This window comes from Pan paniscus, chromosome Y (assembly GCF_029289425.2).
Source record: "Pan paniscus chromosome Y, NHGRI_mPanPan1-v2.0_pri, whole genome shotgun sequence".
In the NCBI taxonomy this organism is placed as follows: Eukaryota; Metazoa; Chordata; class Mammalia; order Primates; family Hominidae; genus Pan; species Pan paniscus.
Genome location: NC_073273.2, coordinates 27,292,477 through 27,309,121, shown reverse-complemented (window position 1 = coordinate 27,309,121; position 16,645 = coordinate 27,292,477). Strand labels below are relative to the sequence as shown.

Genomic DNA, 16,645 nt, shown 5'->3' with positions numbered 1-16,645 from the left:
TATTTAAGTATAAACAGTCTTCAGAAATCTACAAGTAGAACCACCCACTATATGATCCAGCAAATCAGAATACCCGGGCACGCCCACTAGTACACAGATCAGTATGTTGAAGTGGTGCGTGCACCCATGCAATTATTGCTGCACTCATTACACTTTTGCTGTAGCCAAAATACGGAAGCAACCTGAGTGTCCCTCCATTGATAAATGGATTAAAAAATGGGGCAAAAACACATGTGCACAACGGAAATACGCGCTGCAATAATAAATCAGGAAATCCTGCCAGTTGTAAGATTGTGTGGGAATCTGCTGAATGTGTGCATGCCATTCTGTTAAGTGACATAAGCCAGGTATCAGAAAGGAAAATAGCACATGATCTCATTCTTATATGAAATCAAAAAAGCAGACTTCACAGAAGTAGTGACTCCAATGACTGCGGTGAAGAGGGTGCACTGACGAGATGCTGGATGAAGAACTCATACTTCTAGTTATAAAGGAGGAATAGGTTAAAAATATTTTCTTCAGCATGCTCACTGTAACTAGTGGTAACATATTCTTTCTCTAAAAATATTCGAATACAGTGCATGTCATGTTTTTTCACAACAAAAATGACAACTATGTGAGGTTACACATATGTTGATTGGCTGGATATATCCAATGCATAATGTATATAACCTGTTGAACATCACGCCTTAAGTGGTAAATATGTATCATTTCATATGACATTTTTTAAACAAACATACAATTTTTAAAATACCTTAACAAAATAAATGCAAATAAAATATTGTATTATAAAGCAGTGCTTTTCTTTTCTAGCAAAGTCTTTTTCATGACACAGGAAAGAATGCAAGCCTTTTGGTAACTTGAGAAATAAATACATATGTGCACATGTATATATATAATATATACATGTATATATGTATATAAATGTGCATATATACGTATATACATGTATATACGTATATACGTATATACGTATATACATGTATATACGTATATACGTATATACGTATATACATGTATATACGTATATATGTGTGTATATATGTATTTTTATATATGTGTATATATATATATGAAAATCCCTATGAATGCTGATGATGAGTTGAAAGATAGAAATTCCAGGCACAGTGACTATAGTCCATGAATTGAAACCTTCAGTTCATGTTTCAATACAAGACATGAGGAGGAGGAAGAAAAAAGCAAAAATCACAAAGCCATGGCAGGGCCATGGGTCACACCTGTCATCCCAGCACTTTGGTAAGCTGAGTTGGGAGGATTGCCTGCACTCAGGAGTTCCAGATGAGCCTGGGGCAACATGGACCCACATTCAAAAAGTAAGCATTTAGTTAATTAGTACATAGCTTGGAGGGGTGGCATGCATCTGTACTGCCAGGTGTGTGAGAGTCTGAGTTGAGAGGATCACATGGGTGTGTGGTGCCTGGGCTGCAGTGGGCTGAGATCGTGGGGCTGCTGTCCAACCTAGAAGACAGAGTAAGACCCATTCTCGGAAAACAAACAAAAAACAGTCACATTAGGTAAATTACAACTATGTAGTGTGAGAAGAATCAAAATGAACGAAACATCATTAGACCCTACGCTATCTGATGAAGGAAACCAGCTTTCACATAATAACAGCCCCAGCTGGGGAGAACAATGAGAAAGGGCAGAGAGAACACTGTAAATAATAACACGCCAAATTCCCCAAATGAGTTAAAAGACATAAAAGTACAAAGAGTGCTTCTGTTCAATTCAATGCCCTTGAATTCAGGAACCTTCCTGACTCCTCTCCCTGCATGCTACTCCGCAACTATATTCACTTTACGTTCTAAACCTTAGGCAAACTATGCTGAAGAGGCCACAGAAAATTAAAGGGCCCTGGGCTCCAGATACAATCTGCAGTGCCAATCACGAGGGAGAATATAGAGCCTCACTAGACTTTGCAAGAGCACAAAATGCAATCGTAGTGTTGTTAGCTACATATGTTATTGGCTCCTCTCCTAACACAGAATCTTGGAGAAAAGATTAAAACAACTAAAGATGTAAACATCCACAAGAGTGTCCATATCCTGGGTCATTAAGTAACAAGAGAGTCCATGGATGGATTCTCCAAAAATCTTATATTCCACTAATCCACCCCCTTTCCCCTCACTTCTGTAAGTTTGTGTTTTCCCTTAGTCATCTATGCCAAAAGCGTATCCGGAATGCCTTCCCACATGCCTCTGTCACCTTTCCCACAGTCCCTCCATACACCTTACATGCCCATTTCTTCTCACGTTGATGTTTCAGAAGTCCTGAGAGGCTGATTGACCCAGAAAAGGATTATGCATTCACCTTTAAGAGAACATGTGGATTCAACACGAAAGCGAACTTTAAGATTTCCATCATCCTGTGCTTATCTATTGTGTATGATGATACCCAAAATGAAGGATTTTGGAGGTCCCAGCAAACTGGGCCCTGGAAACCCAGTAACCCAATTCCTTGAACTATCTCTGCTTCCATAGGATGAAGTCAGCCTCCAACTAAGCTGTCTTTTGCTTTTACCTCTCCCACTCTGTCCTGTAGGAAGAATCCCAACACATCCCACACCCATTCACTCTACAACTTTAGAGGCCCAGCTCCAACGCAGACTGGTTATTTCCATGTAGAGAATAAAGCACATGGATTGATCAATTCATTATCACACCCGACTAAAGTGGATAAACATACACACACACACAAACACAAAGACACACTCACACACACACAGACACAGAGTCACACATTCTTCAGAATGTTTATTTTTCATTCCATACAATCCAAATTTACCCCCTCTTCCTGATTTTTGGTGACTCGATCTCCTTTTCCTTTAGTTCCTGTGCATAAGACCATGCTGAGTACTGCCATCCTGCATACTGTTGTAACTCTTTAGGAGTTCTGCTGTATTAGGTAAAATCTGATGCTCCATCATATTCAACTCAACAACTGGGAGTCCCCTAGAGAAACACAAACTCATGTTAAAAAGCATTTTCTCTGAGCCATACTTTGAAATGTTTCAATTGTGGGGCCCGCTGAGAAAAGGATATCCCTTCCCCATTTGTGATCCCTTAAACTTCCTCCTACCACGTGTTACAAACTGTTCTGCGCAATCCCTGCCCCATTCCCAGTATTGTCTGTGAGGGGAGTCAGCTAACAAGATGCACTGTACCCTAAAAGCACACAGAAGTCTGATGGGGCAACAACTTAAGGAAATCCATCAATCTAAACAGTCCTTTGTGGTTTGGGGCAAGGATGACCAGGACGCACATTCAGGGAGCCCAATCTTATGGGGTTGGTAGGATGACTGCCGAAGGGGTTCACAGCCATGGAATCAAGTGCCACAGACTGAACTGAATGATTTTCAGCTTTACTCCTCATTGATTCTGGAAATGGACGATTCTTCACTGGGCTTAAGACTCCACAGCTATGACCCGCTTTGCGTGCAGTCTCTAATGTGCCTTTTCAGCCCAATGCCATGAACGTCCTGGATTCTGTCACTCTCTGTCTTCCTCTCAAGGAATTTCTACATGTACCAAAGGAGCCTCAATTTCTACATTTCTGAAATGAGCACTCAGGCTCCCTGAATAAGCAGGTGCGTCAACCCCCTTATACTGGGCATCAAACAGCTCCAGTTCCAACTAACGGCTCACCTGACGTCTCTGTTCCCTCTTCAGGTGGCTTCATCCTCTTGTAGTATTGCAGGGGATTGCGCCACAGGTCCTTACATAGGATCTGTCAGGGGACTCAATCGGGAAAGGCCTCATCAGGGATCAGAAAGGTGACCCAAGCAGCTGGGAACACACGGGGTCATTTCTCATGTTTCCCAGTGAGGACTCACCTCAGCAATCTTGTTAGATCCTGCGAAGTTGTGGTCAGAGAACCAGTTGAAGAAGTTAAGGCTGCTGCTGTGGTGTCTGCGGCGATAGGCCTCCACTTCATAATACGGATACCACTCAATTGGAGTGGAATGAGAAGCCCTGTATTCTACAGAGACAGGAATTTTTGTGGGAAGGGGGCTGGATCACGTTGGCAATGATCCACCCGCCATCTTCCTTCCACTACCCATCCTGGGAGCCACCTGTCACCTGTGATGTTCACCAGATATTCCTTGGTAATCACTTCATTCTGGAAGTAGGGGTTACTCCGAAAGAACAACATGATCTTGCAGAGATGAACAGGATGCTTCTCTTCTTCCACCTGTCAGGACAAGGTGGAGAAAGCTTAAATACGTTTCGGGTAAGGTGCTCACACTTGCTTACAGGAATGAATTATTTCCCTTACCCTCCCCCGCTAAACCCTCTAGCCTCAGTCTACCCGGCCTCACCTCCAGGCTGACGATGTAGCTCAGCATGTCTTCATCTTCGTCAGTGATCAGGGCTGACATCTGGGGGTGGTTTGCAATCTGATTTAGGTCAAAGAGACTTTATACACGATGGAAGGGAAAGCGACGAGCAACAGGGAAGAAGGCCTAAGAGCGCCCAGAGGCTGGGGTAGGGGATTTCTCAGATCTGCTTCCATGTATGATCTCCTTTCACCTCCCCCTCCCCGTAAACTAAGGCCTCCTGTGTTCACAGAGTGTGTATGATTCTGAGGCTGACTGCACTGACATGGGGAGGCGCGATTCGCAGAGACTTGCTGGTGTCTGAGGAGTGGCAGAATCTGCTTAGAGCCGAAGACGCCCAGTCCCAGATTGGACTAGCAAGGGGCAGCAATCACACTCCCTTAAAAATAGCTTGCTTCACCGAAAAACCTCTTCTGGTCTGAACTCGCTTCTGCTCTTCAAAAAGATGCCCCAAACGTCTGCTGCTCGGCATCACCAAGGGTTTCTCTGCCGCTTGCAGGACAATAGTACCCACGCCTGCTGTGGCTTTCCGCAGCCACATTTGTCCGTGACAACTCCCCTTTGTTCCCCAAAGAGTCACATCGACGCTGAGCTGCCCATCGGTCACTTACACTTCCCCGAGAGCACCTCTCCACTAGAAAGGCCGAAGAAACACTGAGAAGGATACAACATGGCCCAGAAGCCAGGGACGCTCTGGATGACGGCGCCTCTGCGGTCTAGGTGGGGCTTGCGCCTCCGCTCCATCTTTTCCCGCTGCCGAGAAAAGGCCTTCCTGGCTTGGGCATTAACCGGCTCCAGCTCCACCTGAACGGCCAGCAGCTCCTCCAGTGCAGACTCTGGGGTCATGGGCCCAGGGCCAGGCTGTGCCTGCTGGGCCTCCTCCTGCCGCTCCACGAGGCCCTCCTCCTCCGCCACCACCTCCACCTCCGTCATTATGTCATCCAACAGCAGCACCGCCTCCTCCCCCAAAGCCGCCTGCTCACTCTCCACCCCGGCCGCCCCCTCCTGTACAGCCTCCATCCTGAAGGCGGTGCCCTCCTCGGCACTCGCACGCACCAAGGCCTGTGCTGCCCAACCCACGCCACAGGAACCCTGCCGCAGCCTCTATGGTACCCGGTAGCTCAGCGACCCCTCAGGGCGCATCCGCTGGGCTTCCAGGCGCCCCCTAAGGGACTGCGCGCGAAAGGCCGAGAGGCGGCACCCAGGCCGACTTCCTCCCGTCGTGGCCAATCAATGGGAGGGCGGTGGGCGTCTCCCTGGGCGGCACAGCCACTGGCGGGCCTGCATCTCCAGCCCCCCACCCCCCGCCTTCCCTGCCAAAGCCTCCACCGAGAAGCCCTCGGAGCTTGGGCGGGGTAGCTAGGCATCCAGGTACACGCGGACTGCGTGGCCTTTGGAATTGTGGGCATGGCAGCCCTGTGCCCTGACATCCTCAGGGTGGCAAGCCATGAACATCTCTATGTGTCACGAACACAGGAAACATCTCTCTTCGTTAGGCAGGCCAGGTAGATGGTACGGAAGTAATACCGCAGATCCAGAGAACTCTCTCTGGTTGCTGGGGCTAGGGCGGCAGGGGTGTCCTGGGGGAAGTGATCGGGGCGGGCACGTGGGAGGAAAGTCGCCTGCCTGTGCTGAGGTGGAATTGATCTGCTGTAGAGGCCAGAGCCCCGGCACACACTCTCACAGGTCGAGGCAAATAGAGGCTCCGAGTACCATGCTTCCTCCCTGAGGATGCTGTACTCCAAGGAGCATTCCAAAGGCCCTCTTGTCCTATGCCCTGGGCACACCAGAGGCCAGCCGCCAGGGTTGGCCATTGTCGGCCTGCGCGCACGCTGTTGTGCACTGCCTTGACGACCCAGAGGCTCCCGCACCCGCAGCAGCGGCTGCGGTGCCTGTTGGTGGGGCTCTGCAAGCCCAGGGCCGGGGCCTCTGGCTCCCGAGCTCCTGTGCGCAGTTGAGCCTGCTGGGGACAGGAGCCCTTTGGCCAGTGCGGGATCTGCGGGTCCAGCGGAGCTCCTCAGGAAACCTGGGTCCACATAGGTGTGGGACTAGGTTCTCAGCAGGGCGACGCCCGTGGGTCTTTCAGGGAGCGGGTCTGCTGGGGAGCAGGCCCCCAGAGCCTACGGGTGCGGGGCATGGGCTGGGCTGGGCTGCGCAGGCCCGGGGTCTGTGGGAGCACCCAGGAGAAAACCGTGTTCAGGCTGGAGGCAATGCTGGAGAGGACGGCCGGAGTACAGAGCAAGGAGGCAGCCTTGGAAGAGGAGGCGGTGCTGAAGGTGGAAGACATCATGGCTGAGGTGGAGGTGGTGGTTGAGGTGGAGCCCGACGTGGGGTGGCAGAAGGAGTGCCAGCGGGCACAGCCTGGCCCTGGACCGAGCACACCGGGGCCGTCAATGGACTCGCTGGAGGTCCTTCACTTGGAGCTGGGCTCCGTGAATGCCCCAGGCCACAGAGCATCTCCGCCTTGTGGGCCAGAGCCATATCCTTGCGGCTGCCGATTGGGGATGGCTGGCAGCAGGGGATAGTCATCGGGCTTCGGGGGGTATGGGGGCTGTTTGGGGGGAGGAGCCAGGTGGGAGGCACGTGGGGTCAGCCAGGAGGCAGGGGATGGGGGACAGGTTGGGAGCCGAGGCCACGTTCCTGCAGCTGTGAGGGCAGCTTGCTTGTTGCAGCCCTGGGAGCACGTGGTAGGGAAGGGGAGCCAAGGCCAGCACTGACAAGGGAGAATCGCGGCGCCAAGGTCCCTTTGCGCACAGCCCAAATTCGAAGGACACGTTTCCCTCGGAACGTGCCTGGAGGACGGGGAATCTGTATGCCATTACCAGCCATTGAACCACCCCTGCTCTCGGTGCCTGTTTCCAGCAGGCTCACCCCAGAAACACAAGGTCCTTAAGACGGGTTCGCTGCGCATGGGGCTGCCGACCACCTCACGGCAGCAACCAGCTCCGCAGATACGCATTCTTCCAACTGCAGGTGCTGCACTCAAAGGGGTGTTGGCCCTGAGCCTATATAACTTCCTTTGGACCCACGCAATTCCCTTGGAGAGCGCCAGGCACGACCCTGCTGTCGCTTCTAAGTACAAGGCTTCCCTCAAGTGGACATGCCCACCCCTCAGGGAGACTAGGTTAAGAGGACACCACACACCCGGACATCAGCCCAGCATGTCCAGCACTCAGCACACAAAAGCCTCCTGCATCTCAGAAACCCAGAGAAGCAGCCGCCTCACACCACCCCCCGCCCCTCCCGTCCCTCAGCTGCAACCACCTGCCCACTTTTTCTGCCTCCCGTCTCTGGTCAGCCCAGGCCTTCTTGGCCGGGGTCCACCCACTCCAAAAACCAACACAGTTGTGGCGTTGCCTCCTCGCCAGACAGAGATAGAGGGCCAACAATGAAGGGTGACTGGCCAAATGTCTGGGAGATGGCGCTGTTCCACATTGTCTGTGTTCTTGCGAAATTGCAAGGCGTCACGAGGCTTGCCCACCCAACTCTCTGGAGAGTTCTTGCGCAGAGGTAGATTGTTTGGCACAGGAGATGTTGGTGTGGTTCAGATAGCATGCGGAAGTCCTGCTTTGCTACATGATGGATTTGCAGGTCAGGCTGGGGAGCCTGGGTCTGTGGGAGGAGTCCAGTGTCTGAGTCAGTTTGAGGTCCCCCTGGGGACCAGGGTTGTCTCAGTGGGAGAGCTGGGAAGGGAAACTCATGGTTCACTACAGCTAGTAGGCCATCTCAGCCCAGCTAGTTGACATGGTCCCATTGAATCCATCCTCTTTCTCCTTGATCCGGCTGGTGGAGGAACTCAACCATCCCGGTTACCAGTGGCAGGATGATTTCCTTTCATCCCAACCTTTATTTCCACTGTGAAATCATCATGAAGGAGCACTTTGTTGGCATCCTCAGTAAGGAATGCCTCCCAGCATGGTAGGGGAGCTGGTGTGTGGGAGGCTGGGACTGGCATGAACCTTCCTGACTCCTCTCCCTGCAGGCTACAGGGTGTCTCATTCCACTGCAGTCCAGCGGTTCTGGGATCACGAAGGTCAGGCCTCCAGCTGCAGGCAGTACACCTCCTACCTGAGCTTATTCAGCTGTTTGGCTGAACATGACTGCCCGGGTTTTGGCAGGATTGCTGAGGTGGGCTTCGCGGTGAGGCATCATGGGAAAGGACCTAGCTGGTCATTCCTTGGTCTCTGGGGAATTGGCTTTAAACTGTCACCTGAACTGTCCTGGACCCACTTCTGCAGTCCCCTAGATCATCAGCCAGGGCCTGTGGCTCAATCTATTGCAGTTCTATCCCATGGAGAGAGGGTCAGCCTTAGAGGCGGAACAGAGAGGGGGCCAGGCGAGCAGCCTAGGGCTGGGAAGGACTGGGAACTGAGAGGCCGTTTGACCTGGATCTGGGCCCCACATGGAGAACCCAAGGATCCTGGAGGAGACTGCAGTGAGCAATCCCAGGCAATCCATGGGTTGGGGGAGAGAGACCCATCAGGGACATGTAACACCCACATTTCAGGATTGGGGCACCTTAAGCCACTATGATGCATATATGGCTAAAGTCAGCGGGTGACAAGCAGGGCTAAAGGGATAGCTGTCTCATCATCACTCGCCAGCTCCCTGCCCTGCGGTAAGACCTGCTGCCACCTGGGGCTCATTTTGAGATCAACCAGAGCCCCCGTTTTCTCCAGAAGGATGTCCACCTGAGGCCCACCTAGGTCTATGTCCTTTCGCAGTGTTTCTCCCAGGCCACTCATGTTTTGTTTCCATGAACCCGGCTGCCGTGACATGTGTTATCCTCTCTGCCATCCTCACTCCCACTGCCCTGCCTTCCCACATATGTTTGTCCACCTCCCACGGAATCTGGAGGACCACACTGGGCTCCAGTGTGAGGCAACGTTTTATTTTCTTCACGTACATGTATTTTAGGGCTACCTCCCAGGCTGGGAATGTGAAGAGATTGCCAAATGGCTGGGGACCTTCAGTGTGTGTCCAGGGAGGGAACCTCGCTGGGAATAAAGGCCCACCTGAGTAATGGTGTGGACATCCAGTGCCAGTTGTCTTGATAAAGACCTGCTTTCTTACATCACCTACTATTAACATAAAAGTTAATTCCTTAGAATATTGAAAAAACAAATTTAAATATGAAGAAATATAATTAGTTCATAACTGTATGGAAAACACTGCCGACTGATCCATTTTCCATTACAATTCTTATGGGAGACTTGATGTTTTTAGCAAGTTTTAAGATGCATTTTTATTCTTCTACTCCTGCCAGTTTTTATGATCATTTTTGTAATACAAGGACATGGCCTCTGGAAAGTTTTGAGGGACTTTCAGCTTCTTTTAGGGTAGATAGTTGTAAATTTTGAATTGTTTCCCCCTGCAGTTCTTTTGAGGTTACTCTTTGTACTTTCTATGGGGGGTGTTAAATTTGTTTTCTTGTTTCGCCCTTGTGGAACTTTCGTTTTCAAGGAATTGTGTGTGTGTGTGGGTGTGGGTGTGGGTGTGTGTGTGGGTGTGTGTGTTAGATATGGGAGTTAGCTTGTTAGCATGTTTTCGAATACGGATTTTTTTTTATTTATCAATTTTTGGGATGTATGTGTGTGTGTGTGTGTGTGTGTGTGTGTTTTCAGTTGGAGTCTCACTGTGTCATCTAGGCTGCAGTGAAGGGGCAAACTCTCAGAAGACTGCAACCTCTCCCTCCAACTTGAAAGGATTCCCGTGCCGGCTGGTGCTGTTTTTCCCCCACATGAGGAGAACATGCAGACAGTTATAAAAAATTCTGTGCCTGGGCAGGTATGAAAATAAAATTTCAATGAATGGTAAATTTCACAAATACAGTTTCACATTTGTATTTTGCATCATTTTGAAAATTTTAATTGCTGACATATGAAATTCTCTATTGACTTTCATGTTAAATGTACACATTTGAATGAATTTCCACAATGAAAACTAGCGAAGGCCAAGCGTTAGTTCAGGAAGTTGAAAGCAGTCGTTCTGTAAAATAAAAACATATTTATTGAAGATATATTTAGAGAGATTTTAGAAGGCTTCAGTCAATATTTTTGTTTCTGTTGCTCTGGTGTTTTATCATACAGGGACAAGACTGTAGCATCAGTAGCTATAGTTACAAGGCTACCAAAGACTCAGTGCTATAGAAATTATTATTGTGGAAATTGGCAGCTTGGCTGTCTGTTTGAGGAGACTAGAGGACTTAGGAGTTTCCACCCAAAGTACAAGGGCCTGGTTTAGTGGGTGGCCTTGTTTTGCTGAAGTAGATAAGATCCAGCAGAAGGGTGGATTCACTGTAGTAGCCAGGGTTTTGAGACTGGTAAAGCTTATTTGTCCCCTAGTGCCATTCCCAGATATTGGTCTGTGCATAAAGGCACTTCCTGGACTCGCTGACTCCTGTAAATTCAAATGTAGAACTTAGATTTAAATCCCTATTCCAACTTCTTAAACTTAGATCTAATAGGTGGGTAATAAAATATGATTCAGAAGAAAGGGAGAAGTCAGATAGCTATATAAGCAAATCATCCTGGTCAAATATCTTCAAAAATATTACTACAAAAAATTACTGAAAATTCAACCTTAAAAAAGTTATTATAATTGGAGAAACAGAAAAAGGTTGGAGTCATTTTAAACCCTGAGGTGTAAAGGTACTGTTATTAGATTCCAGGAATTATATACAATGAATAATTTGTTGGAAGAGCAGCATACTATCTCTTGAGTATGGCTAGAGATTCATAAGCCATGTAAGAAAACTCAGAGATTGAGAAGAAAATGTTTTCAGGGATTTTGTTCTGTTATGAAAGACTTTTAAAATGGATTCCTACTGATCAGTGATTCACTTATATTTATCATTGAGGCATATGCTGTGTACCCTTTTATATAGAGATGAAGTTATAGTTTCTATCATGTAGATACAAAAACATGTGACTCTGTACCACATTTGCATCAGAGCCTTTGGCGTGATTAATGAAGCAAACAGTGGAACTGTCTATGTCAGGTTACAGGTGGGCACAGCTGGAAGCTTCTGTCACTTGCACTTTAACATTTCTGCATTCTCATCTGTCTCTCCTGGAAAGAAAATGGACTGTAACTATCCTAAGGGACATATGTTACATGAAGACACTAAGTATTCAGATAAGACCATGAGTTGTCTTATCAATGTCTTGTCATTACATTTATATGTATAACTTATACAAAAAATCCAGTTTATTTTATCACAATTACATATTACATCCCACATTTATGTATTTTATTATATTTCCAGTGCCTGTTTTGTTTTGTTTTATTTTGTTTTGAAATCTCGTTCCACTCTGTCACTCAGTCTGGAATGCAGTGGCCTGATCTCAGCTCACTGCAACCTCTGTCTCTTCGGTTGAAGGATTTTAAAAACTAGTAAAGAATTTTCAATTGAGTTAGCAGAAGTAAAAATAAAATTAAGTGGAAATAGAACAACAAAATTATAAACACTATTTCTCAGCAATGCATAGATTATCATACTAGGAATTGAAATGTACTTAGAACTTAATGATACCGCCAATATTAAAGATTAAATTTGTGAGTAGCAAGAAAAGTGATATTACAATAGGAGTTTACAGAAAAAGATTTCTCTAATAACTTGAAAATTAATGTACTAGATATTTCAATAAAGAATGAGAAAAGAAACAACAGAATCAATTCTGAAAAACTAAAGTGTGGGAATAATGATGTAGACAAAATTAGTAAAACATACAAAGCTAACCTTTGGTTGTTGGAGAAATATAATAAATGATGCAACCGTCAGTCAAGTTTAGAAAAAAAGGCAGAAAACATTGATAAAACTAAGAATTTAAAAGGTACACAACCATAGATACAGCATAGATTAAGAAGCTAATAAGGAAATATCCTTAACACCTTAACCTACAAATTTCAAAACTGAAATCAAATTGACAGATATTTATAATCTGTCTATATATATATAGACATATATATAGCTCTCTATATATATTTTCATATTTATATATAATTTTTATATTTGTATCTTACATTTATACATATATAAATATAAGCTATGTATATAGCTTCATAAAATTGATACAAGAAGACATATATAATCTGAATAGTCTCGTAAATGTTCAAGGAAATAAAGGATTGTTCCTAGAGATAAAACACTAGGCTCGGACTTTTTCCCCAGGCAGAGCATTTCAATATACATGAAGAATTCTATAGAATAAAAAAGGGAAAATCCTAAACTCATTGTGTGAGGCAAGCAGAACTTTGATGCCAACAAGACATAAACTGAGTGTAGAAAAAGATATGAAAATTAAGGCCATTCTCATTCATGAAGCAAATGGTAAAATCCCATATGTAACAAGATTTCTGTGGATTCTTTGAGGGTTAGAAGGAAATTTCCTTCTGCCAGATCCTGCTACTCTGGGACAACCCACACACAAATTTCTGTTTTGAGATTTTCTGTAATACCCATGCAATATGGAACAGGCTTGACAATCTGTGTGATAGCCAGCCTGTGGCCATGACTTCTCAGGGACACAAATTTCTTCTGTTTGCCTCCTTGTTCTGCTCAGCTCCAAGAGAACTTTGACCAAAGTTCCTTGAGCTTGGAAATAGGAATGGGTTTGCTTCTGTTTCACCCTCACTGTGAAGATACAGTCCGGTGGAATCCAGATCCACTGCGAGAGAGTCGGCTATTAAACTCTTTTCATGAGTAGTCCCTAGGCCTTGACTAGAGTCTTTCTTGAGATATGAGGCTAATAGTTCCTTCTTGGTCCACCACTTTTTGATATAATTAATGCTTCTTCTATTGGGAATTTTTAATTGTTTGGGAAGTGACATAGTTTGGTGTGTCTCCATTCAAATCTCAGCTTCAATTCTATCTCCCAGAATTCTCTCGTGTTGTGGGTGGGACCCGGGGGGGGTAATTGAATCACGGGGGTTGGTCTTTCTCATGCTATTCTTGTGACAGTGAAGAAGTCTCACGAGATCTGATGGGTTTTTCAGGGGTTTCCGCTTTAAGTTCTTCCTCATTCTCTCTAGGTATTGCCATGTAAGAAGTGCCTTTATTCGTATACCATGATTCTGAGGCTTCCACAGCCATGTGGAACTGGAAGTCCAATTAAACCTCCTTTTATTCCCAGTTTCAGGTATGTCTTCTTCAGCAGCATGGAAATGAACTAAGACAGGAGGTTTGGTCCAAATAACCTTGGCTTCCATGATAGAAGATAGAAGTTGGTGAAATGTTTAATCTTTTCTGTGGCAAACTTTTGCAGTGGGTATTATTTTTCTAATTTTTTTTCTTGTTCTCTTCACCTTTGTTTGTCACAGGGTACTCTCGCTCTGTAGACCAGGAGGGAGTGCAGTGGCAGGATCTCAGCTCAACACATCCTCCGCCTCCCAGGCTCAGCCTCTGCAGTAGCTGGGATGACAAGCATGCATCACCACGCTCAGGTAATGTTTTGTATTTTTAGTAGAAGCCAGGCTTCACCATGTTGGCCAGGCTGCTCTCCTACTACAGATCTCAGGTGACCCGCCCGACTCAGCTTCCCAAAATCCAAAGTGCTGGGAATACAGGTGTGAGCCACCGAGCCCAGCCAACTCCAGTATTTTTTACCTAAGCCAGTGGATGAGTGGAGTTGCCTTTATTTTTTTTCTTTTTTCAGTCATGATCTCGCTGTGACATCCAGGATGGAATGCAGTAGTCTGATCTTGGCTTACTATACAATCTCTGCCACCCATATTCAGGCGGTTCTCCTACCTCAGCCTCCCAAGTAGCTGGGACCACAGGAAAGTGCCACTAGGTCTGGCTAATTTTTGTATTTTTGGTAGAGACAGGTTTTTGCCATGTTGCCCATGCTGGTCTCGAACTCCTGACCTCAAGTGACCCACCAACCTCAGCCTCCCAAAATGTAGAAATTACAACAAGAGCCACGAAGCCTGGCCTGGAATTGTGGCTTTTTGACATAAGAAATCTGTGGAGGGAAAAGCTTGGTTTGTGGGAGCACCTGAGCTCAGTTTGGCTCAAAGTTCTGGGATACCTATTATTGAGTGGCAGTGATGGTATGTTGTTAATGTACAATATGTTCCTGTATATAGCATATGTCTATGCTCATCAGATATTTTCAGGTAAAAAAAGATAGTCATTCCAGTAGTTTGAGCCATTATAGCAATTCCCACCAGGGGATTTCACAGTCCAATTCCAGTTGTGGGCAACAGTGATTAACATAATGGTAATTAATGAGAAGAGATTTTGAGACGTCCAGCCACGCTGACATGTCAGTGCCTTGTTTGCAGTATTATGAAGAAAGAGTGCAGTGGACTAGATACTAAGAAAAACATTGAATTATTTTTCTTGCCTCTATAACATCAAAGGACAATTAGAGATATAGAAGCTATGGAACATTCCACAGCATGGCTTGACATTTCACTGAACTTTTATCCTTTTAACCATGTACAAAGTTTGTTACCTATGCAAAGGTAGGACTGCAAAAGGAAGACAGAGGTGGAGTCAGAGGTCACAATCCACAGCAAGGTGACATTCTTGTTGATCGCAGCTTGAAATCAAAATTAGAGCGAGAATTAACTTTCCGGTTGCCGTAAGAGACCAAGGAGAATGAAGCTACCAGCAGTTAACGGTATTGGATTAATTGAAATGAAGGTTGACAGATTGTTTTGGCTTTCCATCAAATTGAGTAAAGAAAAGGTAACCACTTATCTAATTTCACACATATACAATTGTGGATTAATTAAAAGATTACACAACCCATATATTATGGGTTTCTCATATAAGTGTATATGTACATGGGCAGACTCACAGTGTGCCAATATGTGTCTATATCCAAGTATATACAAATCCAGTGACCAACAGTTAACAAGATAGAAATTCTCTCGCATTTCACCATTCCCTTTCCTAGAATTTTTTCATAAATATAATTTTTCATATATTTGAAGCCTACTCTCTGGAGGCATGTAAAGCATGCATGCAGTAAACCTGTGCGATCTCACAATGGTGGTGTCAGAGAAAACAGTAACACCGATGTTATAAAAGATTAATTGTGAGGAGAAAGTTATACTTCCCATTAGTACAAATACACAAGAATGATTTCATCCAAAGCTGAAATCAGTCAATATCATTTGTTTTTAATGTTTTATTTAAAATACTTAATTTCAATAGGATTACTAAAGGAAATTAACGGTATTCGTAATAAATAATGTTGATGTATTCCCTTTAATTGTTGATTATTTAAAATGTAAGTAAAATACTAAATGGCACTGTATAATGTAGTTTCATGAAGCATTCTTTGTGGTTTTCATAAAATTGGTAGTTTCCATGGAATATTTTGAGACTGAGAAAATTCCATATATCATTTTATTGTACTTTCACTTTACTACTTGCTTGCATGTCATAACTGATGGAAATAAAACTATGTATATTTACACATATGCAAAGCATGGATTTTTGTTTATGTTTATGTGTTCTAGTGAGACAAAGTTACCAATAATTTTTTCTATATAGGAAAATTTTTACAAACCCAAAGTTCTAATCTGTCTTTTCTTTGAAGTTTCATATTTCAGTCTAGGTATGTAATGGAATTGGCTGGGATCATTCTTTGATTTCACTGTTATTTGTGAGTTTCTGATATGCTTTTAGGAATGTATAGAGTTTCAAGCTTGCTTTCTTCTTCTTCATCTACCTTTGGACCTGTATATGCGATGTCTGCAGTAATGTGCAGTGCTATCTGACATACGGCTGCTGAAAGATACAAGCATATATACAATTCTTTGTTTCAGTGAATCTTTAGGAACAGACAAGTAACCTGAGACATAATTATGGTATGAATGTAAGCAAGCAGTTTATCATAGAGGTACAATAAGGGTGAAAATAAATGTAAAAATACATGCCTCATCCAAAACATGAGGTAGTCCAAATGAAAAATGTAAGTTGGCGTAAAGAACACTTTAAAAGTTCTGATTCTTTCTGGTGAGAGCAAGGAGCTCAGAAACCATGAGAAAGTCCTTCAAAGCTGCATGTTGGATTTGCAGGTCAGGATGGAAAGCCTGGGTCTGGGGGAGGGTGCTACGGTCCTGGTCTGGTTGAGGTCCTTCTGGGGCTCAGGTGTGTCTCAGCGGGAAAGCTGGGAAGGGGAAACGCATGCTTCACCCCGGCTAGAATGCCACCTCAGCCCACCTAGATGAAATTGCCCCTTCACAGCCCTGTTTCTCCTTCTTGGACAGGCAGGTGGAGGAACTCGGCCACCCTGAATACAAGTGGTAGGAAGAAGTTTGCCTTTCATC

General features: G+C 45.3%; 1 pseudogene; it reads right to left on the bottom strand.

Moving 5' to 3' along the window:
• Positions 1 to 2,949: 2,949 nt before the first annotated feature.
• Positions 2,950 to 5,500, bottom strand: LOC129395609 (testis-specific Y-encoded protein 3-like; annotated as a pseudogene).
• Between the last annotated feature and the right edge of the window lie 11,145 nt (positions 5,501 to 16,645).